Below are 17,489 nucleotides of genomic sequence, written 5' to 3'. Positions count from 1 at the left end.
ACTTGAAGAAAATAAAAACACTAGTTCAAAAAGATATATATACCTCTATGTTCACTGCAACATTATTTACAATAGCCAAGATATGGAAGCAACCAAACTGCCCATCAGTACATGAATGGATAAAGAAGATTTAGAATATGTGTGTGTGTGTGTGTGTGTGTGTGTATACATATATATACAGAGAGAGACAGAATATATATCAGCCATAAAAATAAAATATTGCCATTTGCAACAATATGGATGTACCTTGAGGGCATTATGCTAAGTGAAATAAGTCACAAAGAAAGAAAAATAACACATGATCTCACTTATATGTGGAATCTAAGACAAAAACAAAACAAACAAACCAAGCTCATAGACAGAGAACAGATTGGTGGTTGCCAAAGGCAGAGGGTAAGGGGTGGGTGATATAGGTAAAGGTGGTCAGAAGGTGAAAACTTCCATTTATAAAAGAAATAGGTCAGGGGGATGTAATGTACAGCATGGCAACTACAGTTAATAATACTGCATTGCACATCTGAAAGTTGCTAGGAGAGTAGATCTTAAAAGTTCTCATCACAAGAGAAAAGAAGTTTGTAACTATCCATATGTATGGTGACGGGTATTAACAACACACATTGTGGTGATCATTGTGCAATGTATGTAAATGTCCAATCAGTATGTTGTACACCTGAAATTAATACAATGTTATATGTCAGTTACACCTCAACTGAAAAAATGCAGAAGTTGAGAAATATTTGAGCTATACCAAACAAATTCCTAGAGGATCAATGCTTTTAAAAAAATCTAAATGAATGTGCCAATTTATCACGAATGAAAGTTCAGAATCTGAGTCTAAAGTTCATATGGGAAAATAAATAAGAATAGTAATTATGAAAAAGAAGAGTAATAAAGGAAACTAGCTTTAATACTTGCCAGATAGTAAGATGTGTTATAAATATACAACAATTTAAAAGTGTGAAACTGGTCCATGAATAGACCATCAAAGCAAGGATAAAATAAAAATTCTAAAAATACTTCAAAGAGTTTGATATAGGATAAAACGTAACACTCAAAATCAGTGCAGAAAAGATAAATTCCTCAATAAATGGTACAGGCACAACTGTACAGCCATATGGAAAAGAAAATGGGATATCAACTCACAACAACAACAAATTACAAACTGATCAAACAATTTAAACATTCAAAAAAAAAAAAGAAACTACAAAAGTACTAGGTGGGCCAAAAGGTTCATTCAGGTTTTTTCCGTAAGATGGCTCTAGTAGCACTTAGCTGTCTTTAACTTCATTCGAAACAATTTTGTTAGATTGTATATGACAGCTGTCCTATCAGCATGCATTTAAAAAAAAGACCTGGGACTTCCCTAGAGACACAGTGGTTAAGAATCCGCCTGACAATGCAGGGGACACGGGTTCGATCCCTGGTCGGGGAAGATCCCACGTGCTGCAGAGCAATAAGCCTATGCACCACAACTACTCAGCCCGTGTGCCACAACTACTGAAGCCCACGTGCCCTAGAGCCCACGTGCCACAGCTACTGAGACCACGTGCTGCAACTACTGAAGCCGGTGCCTAGAGCCCATGCTCTGCAACAAGAGAAGCCACCACAATGAGAAGCCTGAGCACCACAACGAAGAGTAGCCCCCGCTCGCGGCAACTCGAGAAAGCCTGCTTGCAGCAATGAAAACCCAATGCAGCCAAAAGAAAAAAAAAAGGGGGTTTCTCTGGTGGCGCAGTGGTTGAGAGTCCGTCTGCCGATGCAGGGGACACGGGTTCGTGCCCTGGTCCGGGAGGATCCCACATGCAGCAGAGCGGCTGGGCCCGTGAGCCATGGCCACTGAGCCTGCGCGTCCGGAGCCTGTGCTCCGCAACGGGAGAGGCCACAATGGTGAGAGGCCCACGTACCACAAAAAAAAAAAAAAAGGAAAGACTTAACAAATTGGTGAATTTTTGTGTAGTCATTTTAATATTGAAGATGTAAGGAAAAAAGCAACATTTCTGGCATATTATGCTTTATTATTTCAAAAAAGGTAAAAACGCAACCGAAACACAAAAAAAGATTTGTGCATGTATGGAGAAGGTGCTATGACTGATCGAACATGTCAAAAGTGGTTTGCAAAGTTTCGTGCTAGAGATTTCTTGCTGGGGAATGCTCCACGGTCAGGTAGACAAGTTGAAGTTGATAGCCATCAAATCGAGACATTAATTGAGAACAATCAATGTTATACCACGCGGGAGATAGCCAACATACTCGAAATATCCACATCAAGCATGGAAAATCATTTGCATCAGCTTGGTTGTGTTAATCGCTTTGATGTTTGGGTTGTACATAAGTTAAGCGAAAAAAACCTTCTTGACCGTATTTCCACATACGATTCTCCACTGAAACATAATGAAAACATTCTGTTTTTAAAACAAATTGTGATGGCCGATGAAAGTGGATACTGTACAATAATATGGAAAGGAAGAGATCGTGGGGCAAGTGAAATGAACCACCACCAACCACACGAAAGGCTGGTCTTCATCCAAGGAAGGTGATGTTGTGTATATGGTGGGATTGGAAGGGAGTCCTCTATTATATGAGCTCCTTCCGGAAAACCATATGATTAATTCCGATAAGTACTGCTCCCAATTACACCCACTGAAAGCAGCGCTCGACGAAAAGCGTCCAGAATTAGTCAACAGAAAACGCAAAATCTTCCATCAGGATAACGCAAGGCGGCCATGTTTCTTTGATGACCAGGCAGAAACTGTTACAGCTTGGCTGGGAAGTTCTGATTCATCCGCCACACTCACCAGACATTGCACCTTCGGGTTTCCATTTATTTAGGTCTTTACAAAATTCTCTTAATGGAAAAAATTTCAGTTCCCTGGAAGACTGTAAAAGGCACCTAGAACAGTTCTTTGCTCAGAAATATAAAAAGTTTTGGGAAGATGGAATTATGAAGTTGCCTGAAAAATGTCAGAAGGTAGTGGAACAAAGGGTGAATACATTGTTCAATAAAGTTCTTGGTGAAAATGAAAAACATGCCTTTTATTTTTACTTAAAAACCCTAAGGCACTTTTTGGCCCACCCAATATTAAAAGAAACCAGGAGATATCGTTCATCCTCTCTGAGAGTGTAAAACCCTTCTAAGTAGGACATAAAATCCAAAACCCATAAAATAGAAGATGAATAAATTTGATTATCCAAAAGTAACAAATTACACATGGCAAAAGTTACCATAAATGACAAAATATGAACCCAGGAAAAGAAATCAGCAGCTCCTATCACAAAGTGCTAACCTCTTATCTCATTAGATAAATGGGCAAAAAGATCACAAGAGTCCATTCACAGAAAGAAAAACCGCTCTTAAACACCCAACAGTATGTGCAACCTCATTTACGAGAGAAACGCACAGGAAAGCCACAAGAAGATTCCTTTCTTCAGCTATGAAACGGACAAGGTTTATTCACACACTACTGGCAAGTGGGAAGAGAAAGGCGTACATTGCTGGTGGCAGTGTAAATCTGTACAATGTCTGTGGAGGACAGTTTAACAATACTTATCAAAGATGTGAAGATACATATTCTTGGTGTGGGGTTTTTTAGTGGGAGAAACAACTACCATACCAGAAGAGCATAAATGTATGGCAGATGGTCATGCTTTTTTTTTTTCTATTCTTGGCAGAGCCCCTTTTTAGCTGAATGGCTTTTGCTTCTTTTTTCTTTTAGTTGAAGCATATATTTGACATACAATATTATATTAGTTGCATATGTACAATACAGTCGTTCGACACTTGTATATATTGTGAGATGATCCCCAAAATGGGTTTAGTTACCATCTGTCACTATACAAAGTTAATACGGTATTACTGACTGCATCCCCATGCTGTACATTACATCCCCCTGACTTATTTTATACATAGAAGTTTGTACCTCTTGATCCCCTTCACCCAATTTACCCAACCCAAATCCCCTCCCCTCTGGCAACTACCAATCTGTTCTCTGTATCTATGAGTCTGGACTTTGTTTTGGTTTTTCTGTTTGTTTTGTTTTTTAGATTCCACATATAAATGAAATCATGGGGTACTTGTCTTCCTCTGTCTGAATTATTTCACTTAGCACAATGCCCTCCAGGTCCATCCATGTTAGGGAAAATGGCAGCATTTCATCTTTTTTATGGCAAATAGTCCGTTGTATATCTATACCATATCTTCTTTATCCATTCATCTACGGATGGACACTTTGGTTATTTCCATATCTTAGCTAATGAAAATAATGTTGCAATGAACACAGGGGGGCATACATATCTTTTCAAATTAGTGTTTTTGCTTTCTTCGGATAGATACCCCTAACTGGAATTGCTGGATCATATGCCAGTTCTATTTTCAACTTTTTGAGGAACCTCCATACTGTTTTCCACAGTGGCTACACCAGTTTTAGGATACATATTCTTTAACCCAGAAACTCCTCTATATAAACCTGCACACTTAAAAGTTCAAGGACAAGCCACAGAGGCACTGTTAATAATATCAAAAGATCAGAAACAACATAAAGTCCACTATTAAGAGACTGTATAATAAAGTACAATCACAAACTGGAATGAAAGAGTGAAAAGCACAGTACAGTATGCTACAATTTGTGTAAAAATAAATTTTAAAAAGTATATATACTAAATGTAATCTGACATTTCTGGATTGAATCCTTAAAGAGAAAAAGGGCATCAGCAGAAAAACTGTGAGATTCGAATAAAATCTACACAGTTTAGTTTCACTGCATAACCTTTTGGATTTTACTCTATGGTTATATATTAGCTATTCAAAACATAAGATTTAATTTTAAAAAACCTAATTACTTCCATCGTTCATGGCATTCATATCCTTCCACATACTGCTAACGAGAAACACCAAGGGTATGTGTATTGCTTCAACACTTCTAATATACTTCCATTATTGCACCTAAACACACACCTGCCTCAAAGGCTAGGTTTTAGGTACTTAAAGACAGAGGCCATGCCAAGTCAGCTCTATTCTCAAAGAATATGGAGAACATTTGCCACATGGTAAGAGTTTAACAAATGAGAGCCAAAATTATTATGTTCTGGTCCAGTGATCCAATTTTTGATTAGCATGAAATTTTGTATTTCAAATAGCCAAATAATTCTTCTAGGGGTTTCCTGTGATCCTTAGTTCACAACGACATGGAAGAGAGAAGGGGCAGAGATGGGTGAAGTACTTCTCACTGAGGATTTGGGCAGAAACATAGAAGTATTTTAGATAAACGACCCTCCAACCTCACTTCCTAAACATTTTGCTCTGTGCTAGAGCTGCAGGGACTATAAAGACAAGTAAGATGAAGTCCTTATGGTAGAAGTTAGGCATAATTAACTTAACGTCAACACTTGAAAAGGTGACATTGTGCAACTGCCTTGGGTTTTCAAAAACTTTTTCCACAAAGGCCATTAAAATGCTTTTCAAAGAAAAATCACTTATTTAACAATAGAATAAAATGCTAAAACTCCAGTTTAGACAAAGTTTTGGTTTTCTATGATGTCTCTTCAGGAAAAAAAACTTGTGGGCAGCATGCTTAAGAATGTCCAAAGAGCAGAAGACCTAAATAGACATTTCTCCAAAGAAGACATACAGATGGCTAACAGGCACATGAAAAGATGCTCAACATCACTAGCTATTAGAGAAATGCAAATCAAAACCACAATGAGGTACCACCTCACAACAGTCAGAATGGCCATCATTAAAAAGTCTACAAACAACAAATGGTGGAGAGGGTGTGGAAAAAAGGGAACCCTCTTACACTGCTGGTAAGAATGTAAGTTGGTACAGCCACTATGGAAAACAGTATGGAGGTTCCTCAAAAAACTAAAAATAGAGTTGCTATATGATTCAGCAATCCCCTTCCTGGGCATATATCCAGACAAAACTATAATTTGAAAAGATATATGCACCCCTATGTTCATAGCAGCACTATTTACAATGGCCTAGGCATAGAAACAACCTAAATATCCATTGACAGATGAATGGATAAAGAAGATGTGATATATACAATGGAATATAACTCAGCCATAAAAAGGAACAATATTGGGTCATTTGTAGAGACGTGGATGGACCTAGAGATTGTCATACAAAGTGAAGCTAAGTCAGAAGGAGAAAAACAAGTATCATATATTAACGGATATATGTGGAATCTAGAAAAATAGTATAGATGAACTTATTTGCAAAGCAGAAATAGACACAGATGTAGAGAACCAATGTATGGACACCAAGGGGGGAAGGGGGAGGTGGGATGAATTAGGAGATTGGGGTTGACATATATACACTATTGATACTATGTATAAAATAGATAACTAATGGAACCTACTGTATAGCTCAGGGAACTCTACTCAGTGCTCTGTGGTGACCTGAATGGGAAGGAAATCCAAACAAAAGAGGGGATATATGTATACGTACAGCTGATTCACTTTGCTGTACAGTAGAAACTAACACAACATTGTAAAGCAACTACACTCCAATAAAAATTAATTAAAAACATATTCAAAGTACAAAAGACAAATGACTTAGGAAATATTCTGAGGTCCCTGAATGGGTAAAGAAATACCACTGAATGTGTCGCAAAAGCATTAATAGTGCCATCCCATTTCCACCAGCCCAGAGCTCTAAGCCCAAGTACCAACACCATAAAGCAATATAACCTGGGGCAAACACTGATCTCTGTGAATACCTATTTTTCATCTACAAAATGTACAGACGACAGTTAAGGCTCCTTCCAGATCTTTCAGACTTCTTTTCCTTCACACCCCAAATATAAACTAAGACCCTGCAGTCTTTTTACACAGACATACACATCAACACACGCATTTGGTCCCCACATTACTACCCTATTCCACAGCGGCCTAACACAAACACAAAATGATATTTGCTTACAAACTGGTGCCACATATAAGCAGCTCTCAAGTGAATGAGAAAATGATTCATCCAACTGCATGTTGAAGTGAAATTGAAATGTGTACTCTGTACAGTGAAACATTCACTGAATTGTGCATTTGTTCATGTTTAAGATTATAAACGTCTCTAACTTGGCTTTCATGTGATCTTCTATGTACTGGTTAGTCCACATATAACTTCTGCAAGCTATCTTTAGGAGTGCATATTGCTACGTGATATTTTTGTTTTGTTTACCACTTTTCACAGCACAGAAAAAAGAGGGGAACACTGGGGGAAAGTCACAGGCAAACTCATCCACAGGCAAAGATACATGAATGATCAGTGGAGAATTTTGTTCTCGTTTATTTAACACAATCCTTAGTTCGAACCTACTGGGTTGAAAGGTGACTGTGTAAAAGGCAGAACAGGTGAGTAGCAGTGAACATGCTAACAAAGCATGGTACAGTGCACATTAAGAGCTTAGCTCTGTCCACTGAAATTTTCCCTTTCAAAACACAGAAATAACATTGCGTTGCTGACAAATATGGTTTTCTTCTAAAGTAGTTCTTTCCCCCTAAATAACCAGCATTTTATGGTATAGGTCCTTTCTAAATAATATGGGGACAGAGAAGAGTTTTCCAAGAAACATACAAATGAGTTCAAATGTCCACAGTGAAATGACACATCTGAGGGGATGAGGATATGAAATAACATCCATCTGCCAGATTAGCCAGAACAGCCTCCCTGAGGAAAGGAACTTGAACATGTTTCAAAGGAGGGAAAGGTGACTGACAGGTAGAGAGAAGAAAAGGAAATGCCAGGCAAGGAGAAAGATGTGCACAGAAGCTACCACTGTGCTTTCTCAAGAAGCAGAGATGCAATGGGACGTAATGTGTGGCAGGGATCTATTTTAGTCATTAAGATAAACCACAAGTGGAGAATACATGTCACTTCACACTCTGAACCTCGGTTTCCTCATCTGTTACAGGGGAAGGGTGGTCCACATGACTTGGACAGCTCGTTTCCTGGTAGGCACCACACAGGCAATGAACACCTTACAACCCTGCAAGGTACGTGGCTTGGGAGCCCACTGACAGATGAAAACAGCAAGGCTCAGCATCCTGATGAGGCCTCCAGGTAGAGGATTTTAGATATTAAAAAGAAAATGCACGAGCATTTCCCTGGTGGCACAGTAATTAAGAATCCGCCTGCCAATGCAGTGGATACAGGTTCAATCCCTGGTCCAGGAAGATCCCATATGCCGCAGAGCAGCTAAGCCCGTGCGCCACAACTACTGAGCCTGCACTCTAGATCCTGCAAGCCACAACTACTGAGCCCACACACTGCAATCACTGAAGCCTGTGTGCTCTAGGGCCCACGTGCTACAACTACTGAGACTGGGTGCCGCAACTACTGAAGCCCGCGTGCCTGGAGCCCGTGCTCTGCAGCAAGAGAAGCCACCGCAACGAGAAGCCCGCGCACCGCAACGAAGAGTAGCCCCCGCTCGCCGCAACTAGAGGAAGCCTGCGCGCAGCAACGAAGACCCAATGCAGCCAAAAAATTAAAAAAAAAAAAACAAAAAACACGATAACTACTGTGGAGAAAGAAGGGGCATAATATTAAGACTGACTTCAAAAATCCAAGCTCCTGAACATAATCAACCGATAAAATAATGGTTATATTCTTTTCTTAAGAGAGCAAAGGAATAAGGAACTGTATCTGTCTTCCCTGTCATGCTAGACAAAGGAAAGCAAAGGGGTATAGACCATCCTTTACTTTGAAGAGTGCCCTCTAAGAAGTCCTTTAAGGGAAACCCAAAGGACAAAGCATGGTATGTCTTCCTGTGACAGCAGTGGCTCTCATTTAATTATGTATTCCCTCTGCCTGCAGTGTCCCTAATGAGGGAGGTGTTACACTGAACATTCAGCATGTTCCTTAGCCGTTAGAACAGAGGTGACCAATTAACTGAAGGGGGCTTCCATCCTCAGAAGCACAGAAGACAGCCCTCACACCCAGCTTTACCTCCAATGCACAGATACTAAAACAAGCTGTTATTTCTATACAAAAGCTCAATAGCAATTATGACAATGTACCTGTCATTATTTAATTGCAGAATTCCATACGTATAAATAAATTCACATCTGGCAGCAAAATAGAGTCCAATAAATAAAACTAGCCTTAAAAAAGAAAAAAACACTTCATAGCCAAATATTAGAAGTTAATGAGGTCTACTTATTTGTCAATAAGTCAGTTCTTCAAAATTAGCCCAGCTCCATCCCATTTCTCTAGATAAATATGTGGAATTAAAGATTAAATTCTCTCTGTTGATGGGAGTCACTCTGGTAAAACAATTTGGGAGTATCTATTACAATATCCCATGACCTGACAACTGCCTAGAGAAACATATGCCCACGTACACAGAACCAAGGACAAGGTTATTCTTTGCAGCCTTCTTTGTAATCGGAAGCTATCGGAAACAACCTAGAAGATCACCAATAGGAAAATGGCAGGAAAACTATGGTATATTCCCATGACTAGTCTGCATGACATTAGGCAGCAGTTAAAAAGGATGAACTAGATTTATATCAACTAGCATGGACAGAACTCCAAACCATGTTCCTGAATGACAAAAAAATAGTTAGTGATATTCAATACACCACCAATTACGTGAAATTTTCAACACAAAATACAATACGTTTATATTATAAATACCAAATCAACGAAGTGTTTGCCTCTGGAGAACAGGGGAACCAGCAAGAGGAGACAGGGAGTAAATCTTATAAACTCATTTATTACTTTTATTAAAAAATTAATTAATAAAAAACATCTTACAAGGATGTTACTGGGTTGTTAAATGACAGGATTACAGAATCAGGCGAAATACAGATATCCTTGCAACCACTGCTGAATTCAAATCTAATCAAATGTAAAAGAAGACAAACTACCAGGAGCAAGCAGAACATCACAAATGAAGCTGGGGTTTTATGTGATGAAGAACAGAAGACTGTCGACTTAAATGGCCACATGAAGCTTCAAGCAGGTATAACAAATTATTATTGGCGGGAGCTTGCACACATATTCTTTTTTCCAGGCTAAAAACTGAAAGAGGACCTAATATAGAATCGTCAAGATTATGTTAACATTACTAAATTAAAACAGTGAACGCTCCCTTTAACCACTAAGAATCCTTTCCCACCAGTGGTCAATGTGTATGGGAGAATGCAAACTTAACTTTTTAGTAAAGGTCAGCTTACAGCAACAATAACAAGCAGGGTTCCCTTCTTGCAGGGACTCTCCAGAAAAATCAGGGCCTTGCGTGGGCACCATTTACCTCCTCAGCGAGGAGTGAACCATCAGCCAGGCTCTCGTTTATACACCCATCCATATCTCCATTCTTCAGGGAAAATAAAATGGCTCTTGATTCAGGCAACTGCATTGCCAATACTATGTCTATCTGTAAGAAGTCCTAGAGTGAAGAAGGAAGAAAGGAAGGAAAGAAGGAAGAAAGGAAGGAAGCGAGGGAGGGAGGGAGGAATGGGGCAGGGGGAGGGAAGGAGGGAGGGAGAGAGGGGAAAAATAACCAATTCGTTGTTGTAATACTACATATAATCAATGTAAGATTTACTTTAAATACAGTCAAACGCATCCTTCTCATCTTTAGTTACTATAATGCCATAAGATTTAACAGAAAAGAAAAACTAATCATAGAAGACTAAATAATAACAAACTGTTCTCCTTATATCATTGTGTTAAAAATATCTTATAAAACAGCATGCAAAGTATGATCCCAATTTTGCTTTTAAAACATATACATGGTCACGTAGAAGGACAAAAATGAAAGAAAACTATTATAATATTAGCAATCCTGAAAAGCAAATGACCCAATTTCTCCTACAATAAATTACATGAAAAAAAGGAGAGAAGGGAAAATGTTACAGATTAAGAAAGTCTTGAAAGAGACAAACGCAATGCGTTCATCAGGCTTGGATCCTGATTCCAACAAACTGTAAAACGACAATTTTGAGACAAAGGAAGTGAACATGGACACCAGGACAAACTAGAAGTAAATGATATTAAATAATTATTAATTTCATTAAGGGTAATGGCATTGTGACTATTTTTTAAGTCATTATCTGTTTAAAATTCTTACTGAAGTATTTTGGTTAAATGGTATAATATCTGGGCTGTGCTTTAAAACTCAAAAAAAATTTTTTTTAAACAATCAAAAAGGAAGAAGATAGATGGAACAAGAAAGGCAAGATGTCTGTACCTGTTGAAGCTAGACTGATGGGAACATGGGGGATCGCTGTGCTATTCTATTTTTGTGCATGTTTGAAAAACCTCACAAATAAAAAGTGAAAATGGTTGTAGGGGTAGTTATCCCTGGGTGGTAGAGACTGGGTGATCTTGTAGGAATTTGGTAATTTTTACTTTGACGTCTGTGCCCTTTAGGAACATCCACATTTTACACAATAAATATGAATTACTTTGGTTGTTTGAAGAAACAAATGTTACTCTTTTAGTGGATGGATGGATGGATGGATGGGTCTTTCAGTGCCCAGTTCCAATGATGCCACCTCCATGGATTTAATTCCCCCTCTACAGACACCTCAATACATTTTACTTGTACTTCCACTAAAGGCCTAATTACATTTGATCACTTAGTATGACAATTTTTAATCATGTCTTATTTCCCCCCTTAGAAAAATAAGGGGCATTTCTTTGTTATATTTCCATCCCTGTCAACGCTAAGCAAAAAGCTCTGTAAATAACTGGAGTTAAACAGTTATATACTTAATTGAATTAACTTTCCCACTAATAGATCCAGGGAAGAAACAAGCAGCAATAGCAGTAGAATGTCCAACTGCTTGTAACTACAAAAGCTTTATGGTTAGAACATGCCCAGAGGTCCCTATACCCATCAAATGTTACCTAGACAATTTCTCAAACCATTTATTTTCCAATTGACTGGGGGTAAAAAACGTCAGTAGCAGAAAGGGGTCAGTTACTGAACTGAGTTAGACTTTTTTTTTTAATGACTCCTTGAAAAAAAAAATCAAAGTCTATTAGTTCTTGAGCAACCATTCATTATTTAGCACTGAAGACTCCTCCAGAGCACTGATCAGTCCATTTTCATTAAGGAAACCATTACAAGAAGAACACAGAGCTAGCCATGTGCAGAAACAAACAATGGTTTGAGAAACATCCCCTGCTCTGAAAAGGCTGATGTTATCTGGAAGGGCTGTACACCCACACCTCTCAGAGACTCACTAGAAACTCTGGCATGTTCTGTGCAGATGTGAACAGTAGCTTTCCTCAAGCCTAGGGCCTTGCTTAAAAGTCATTTCCGGGGACTTCCCTGGTGGCACAGTGGTTAAGAATCTGCCTGCCAATGCAGGGGACATGGGTTCGATCCCTGGTCCGGGAAGATCCCACATGCCACAGAGCAACTAAGCCCGTGCGTCACAACTACTGAAGCCAACGCTCTCTGGGGCCCATGCACCACAACTACTGAGCCTGCGCCCTAGAGCCCATGAGCCACAACTACTGAGCCCAAGCGCCACAACTACTGAAGCCCACGCACCTAGAGCCCATGCTCCGCAACAAGAGAAGCCACTGCAATGAGAAGCCCACGCACCACAACAAAGACTAGCCCCAACTCACTGCAACTAGAGAAAGCCCGTGCACACGAAGACCCAATGCAGCCAAAAATAAATAAATAAACAAACATGTCAACTAAAAAAAAAAAAGTCTTTTCCAAAAAGATACAATAAAGCCCTCCTCCCAGGAGAAGGAGTACCAAAACCCCCAAAACACGGCATACTGGACGTCCCTACACATAAGACTTCACCCACCATAGGACCCGAATTTTGCTTGCATGATTTTGACGAAAGCCACTCAAATACTAGTGAAGACATTTACAAGTTCCTTTTATATCTAAAATATTCTTAGGTATTGACAAACATTAAAACAAAGCTCAGGTTTTAAAGCAAAACCCCCAACACTAAGAGTTTCCCAAGGCCTCTGAGACACATCAGTGTATCATGAAGAACTGGCAGGTGCTAGCTCTCCCCAAGTTTCACCTCTCATTCCATCCTGTGACCTGCTCCCAGAAGCCAGGTGTTCAAAAATGCTTCCACCCACCCAAGTTTTCAAGGCAGGGAGGGGAGGCAGAGCGATGCATAATTCCCACCCTGCCCTCCACCCACTCAAACACGGTTCATGTTATTGCTTCTCTGTTTTCTGATTCCTTACTTTAGAAGTTCAAATCTACTCCTAACAGCAAACTTTAAATTTATGGGACAGTCAAGAAAGTGGGTAACATGGTATCGTTAGAAAGAATCATAGCCATACAAATCCAGGGCCCCCCACATATGAGCAGGTACTAAGAAACAAGACACTCCTCCAAAGACAACTTAATTCCTATTCCCACGTGTTCTATTTGCCACCGACTGAATTTAGAAGAGGCAACGCTCTATTTGATGGGGACAGCTGTACTCTCAGGTTCTGAAGAAGATAAAGGTAAGAATTCAGTGAGAAGAAGTTGTTCTCACTGAAAAGAGAAAGGTGATGATAGCATTAGCAAATGTGCAGGGGTCACAGTACAGTTCTACAGTCTGTTAAAATGTTTTTAAGAACAAAGACGAAGCTTTGAATGATAAATAAGCATGATGAAATAATGCTGAAGTGACCCCGAGGCATGCCAAATTCAAGTCAAATTAGTCACGGCCAAAGACAAAAGGAAAACTCTGCAATCATCCCTTTGCTGCTCTGAATTTTTAATATTTTCATATTACATTATAGTCAACTTTCAGTTAATAAAATTTCCACTTGTATTTATCTGAAAGAATCTTAAAAATGATACAAATGAACTTATTTACAAAATGCAAACAGACTCACAGACTTAGAAAACAAACTTATGGTGAGCAAAGGGGAAAGGTGCTGGGGAGGGATACCTTGGGAGTTTGGGATTGACATATACACACTACCATATTTAAAATAGATAACCAACAAGGACCTACTGTATAACACAGGGAACTCAATATTCTGCAATAACCTAAATGGGAAGAGAATTTGAAAAAGAACAGATATATGTATATGTGTAACTGAATCACTTTGCTGTACACCTGAAGCTAACACAACACTGTAAATCAACTATACTCTAATATAAAGTAAAAGTTTAGAAAAAACAAAATATAAAATTTCAGCTATTATTTATCTGAAAAAGTTGCCTCCCTTTTGTACCCTCAGTGCCACTGTGAAACTCTAACTCAGGTTGACACACAGAATCTAACAAGTCTACTCAAGGTCAACATTTGAGCTTTTTTCTTCTAAGAGTTAATATATTCAAACTCCTGTTATTAATCTACTGTCTTTGTCACTGGGCTATGTTTAAAGGAAACTATTGGATATAAACAGCTGTTCTCTCATGTTTTAAGGAAGACATAATTTGTAAGAAAAATGAGAAAAGGGGTAGGGTGCATCAGTGGATAAGAGGGAGTTCTACAGGATGGTCAGCCAGGGAGAAAATGTTCTCCAAGCTTCCATTTCTTAAGTGATTTGTGAATCTGCTATAGACATTCTATCATCTGGATGGCCAATGTAAGGCACTATGATTATTAGGTTTCTTGCTACCACTCCATATAACACCAAGAAAAGTCTAGGAGAATGCAATGACATACATATTTTTTCTCTCTTTTTACACTTACTAATGGTTGGGACTTCCCATAAAACAACAAAAAGGATGTCTTTATTTTTGTGTATTACACCCGCAAGCTATTAGTCTTAAGTAAATGTGACTAGTGTTATTCTTTTTTATTTTATTTTCAAGAAAAAAAAGAAGTGAAGAGCTTTTTAAAATTTCCTCAGTTACTCTCCCATTAAAAGCAGAAGCCTGGAATGCAATAACCAAACTGAAACAAGGGAAAAATTTAAGTAATATCTCACTCACCTACGAGTACCTAATTGTCTATACAAGAATGGGAAAATCCAAAGAAAAATATACTTGAGAAAATTATTCAAATGTCTTCAAGTTAAAGCTAAAGCACATAATTTAGTCAGAGATCATTTTCAATTACTATCACTGTTTCTCGTTGGGTGTTTAGAAAGAATACAGCAATTTTTTAAAATTGTTAAGGGAAGGAAAAAAGTATACTTTCTCAGTTCAATTTTATATTCTAGAACAACACTACTCAAAACATAAATAAATTAAAAAATACAAGAATGATGCATTCAATAAGTTACACACAGGACTACATATAAAATACAAGGTTTTGTGGGTTTCGGCTTTATGGGGGTTTTTTTGTCTTTTTGGATTTTTGTTTTCTTTTGAAGGAAGGGAATTGTTTTGGATAGTCCTTAAATAGAGAGAAGTTAGGAAAGAAGAATTGATTTAGAAAAGCCAAGAGTCATGCCGCCAGCAGGTGTGGAGAACTGTTGCATTCATGGCTCCTTCCCCTCTGTTGCCCGAGTGGAGCCAGTGTTCATGAATGCATAGGAGAAGACTCTCCCACCTCACCTAACAGATGTACTGTACCAGCATCATCAGATATTACCACCATTAAAAGAAGTGATCTAAGTGCCCAGGCGTTCAGGTTATTAAACTCAATTTAAAAGACAAGATGTAGCTGCTCCAACATAAAAGCTAAACAGGCTTGGCCCTCATAGTAACCCTAGAACTTAACACTTCTGCTAAGAACTGTCATATTCAAGTGTACCAACCAGGAGATGATCCTTATTTAAGGGTGTTTAAAAATACCTTAAGACATACAGGGAGTGCACTGAAGTTGCACATTTCAATAGTATACAGGTACTGAGGAGAAAAAAAAAAAAGGAAATCTTGGAAAACAACTTCCAAGATAGAGGTGAAAACCAGAGGGCACTCAATAACATGCACCGATTTTTTCGTCCTTCGCAAAGTACCTGAGCTACAGCTACCTACATTGAGCAACCCTGCAGGCTGTTTGCCTCACCACTCAGCAATTTTTTGATGGTTGCAAAGTACTGCATTCTCAAAGGTAGTTTTTCAGTTGTGTTGCTAATAAAAAAAACTTAGGCTCTTCAAATGGCTAAAAATTACAGAGATCTAAAAATCTTTCTTGGATTCCTACCTCTTTTAAAGAATGACTCTGGGAATGGTCAAATCAATGCTAACAGGAAAGTGTCCTAATGTACTTTAAAAACATTTTCAGAGATAATCATTCCCCAATTTCTCTTACTGAAATTCAAGGAAGGTCAGAAATAGCAAGCCACTTTGAAATCAGTGCTCCAATTACCCAGCAGGCGTCTGAAAAGAAGCCCTCAGCTCTGCACACAGGTTTACAGAGGTGAGATGCTCAGATAACCTTGACCGTCCTTTATAGAATGCAGCTCTCCGGAAGAGCTGACTCCTTAGGCAATCTGTTTCTGCTTCTGACAAAGCAGGCGATAAAAAATTCCCAAACTCTTTGTTTCAGCATCTGGCTGAAAAGAAGGTTAAGTACAAAGTACCAAAATCAAAGAAACTCACATAACCCCAAACCGCTTTTTTATCTGAATTTAGGAGCTTAGCATATTATAGCATTTCAGCCTGTAGAAAAGTCTCTTTGAATCGAATTAAACTGTTATTTTGTTCAATGAGAATGTCACTTGACAACTGAGTAAAATGTTTGAGAAATATCCACTAAAACGTTGGGATAGGCACAGGACAGAACTGGGTCTCTACCTAGCAGTAACCGAGAGCAAATCTCAGTCAATCAGATCATCCAGCCATCTCTCAATTTTTCAGGATACACTTGGTATTCCAAATTATATATTAATGCATCAGGGTTAACAAGGCTCTTATTCAGAACATGGGCTGGGGTCCAACCTCCCATCACATTTTAAGAAACACATAGAAGATGTTCTAAAATGCAATTATTAGGGAATGAAAATAGACGTATGTAACAAAAATATTTTTATTATTAAGTTGCCAGAAAAATATCTGAAGTATTTACTGTAACAGTGAAAATGCTGAATTCAGAAATCAATGACTAAAAACTGCACAGGAGTCTTCCCTCTTCCCCATTTCTGCCTCTCAGCAGTAGAACGACAAAGGAGGAAACACCAGTGGGGAAGAAAGATAGAATCCAAATTTACTAAATCAAAAGTCTGCTGTGAGCGGCAGGTCTTCTAGGAATGAACACAGGAGTTCGACAAGCCTTTGTGACTTATCTACCAACTCACCTGATTCCACTTCAAAGTTGGTGGTAAATCTTACTTCCGAGTCCAACTTGAGGTATTCTTGCAAAACCTGGAGTAAAATAATTATGAACTTTAGTATAAGATTATTTTCAAATTCTGCAAATAGTAATAAAGGGGAAAAATCACAGCTACAAATCAAATCATAATTGTGAAATGTTATACTTTACCTCTAAAACCCTCTTTAATTTGTAATCTCTTTGTGTGCAGTTCAACACACACTTAAATTTAAGCCAACCGACAGCCACTCCCACTTATACAACAAATTCCTAAACCTGACTGTTCAGTCTGGAAGATCACGTTTCTCTCCACATGATCTGATCAGGAAGTCTGGGGAGAAACCCAGGAACCA

The 17,489-nt window shown here is 38.6% G+C and overlaps 1 protein-coding gene across 28 annotated transcripts in view; it reads right to left on the bottom strand.

Moving 5' to 3' along the window:
• The window catches only part of SIPA1L1 (signal induced proliferation associated 1 like 1), a 501,244-nt gene that overhangs the window by 280,610 nt on the left and 203,145 nt on the right, over positions 1–17,489 (bottom strand). For 20 of the 28 annotated variants that reach the window (XM_030831557.2, XM_060294966.1, XM_030831558.2 and 17 more), the window contains one exon: positions 17,123–17,189. The gene's annotated coding sequence lies outside the window, so the exon portion shown is untranslated. The other 8 variants (XM_060294974.1, XM_060294968.1, XM_060294977.1 and 5 more) reach the window with 3 other exon arrangements.

Source organism: Globicephala melas, chromosome 2, assembly GCF_963455315.2.
Source record: "Globicephala melas chromosome 2, mGloMel1.2, whole genome shotgun sequence".
NCBI lineage: Eukaryota > Metazoa > Chordata > Mammalia > Artiodactyla > Delphinidae > Globicephala > Globicephala melas.
Note: the sequence above shows the minus strand (reverse complement) of the source record. Positions and strands in the feature narration are given on the sequence as shown.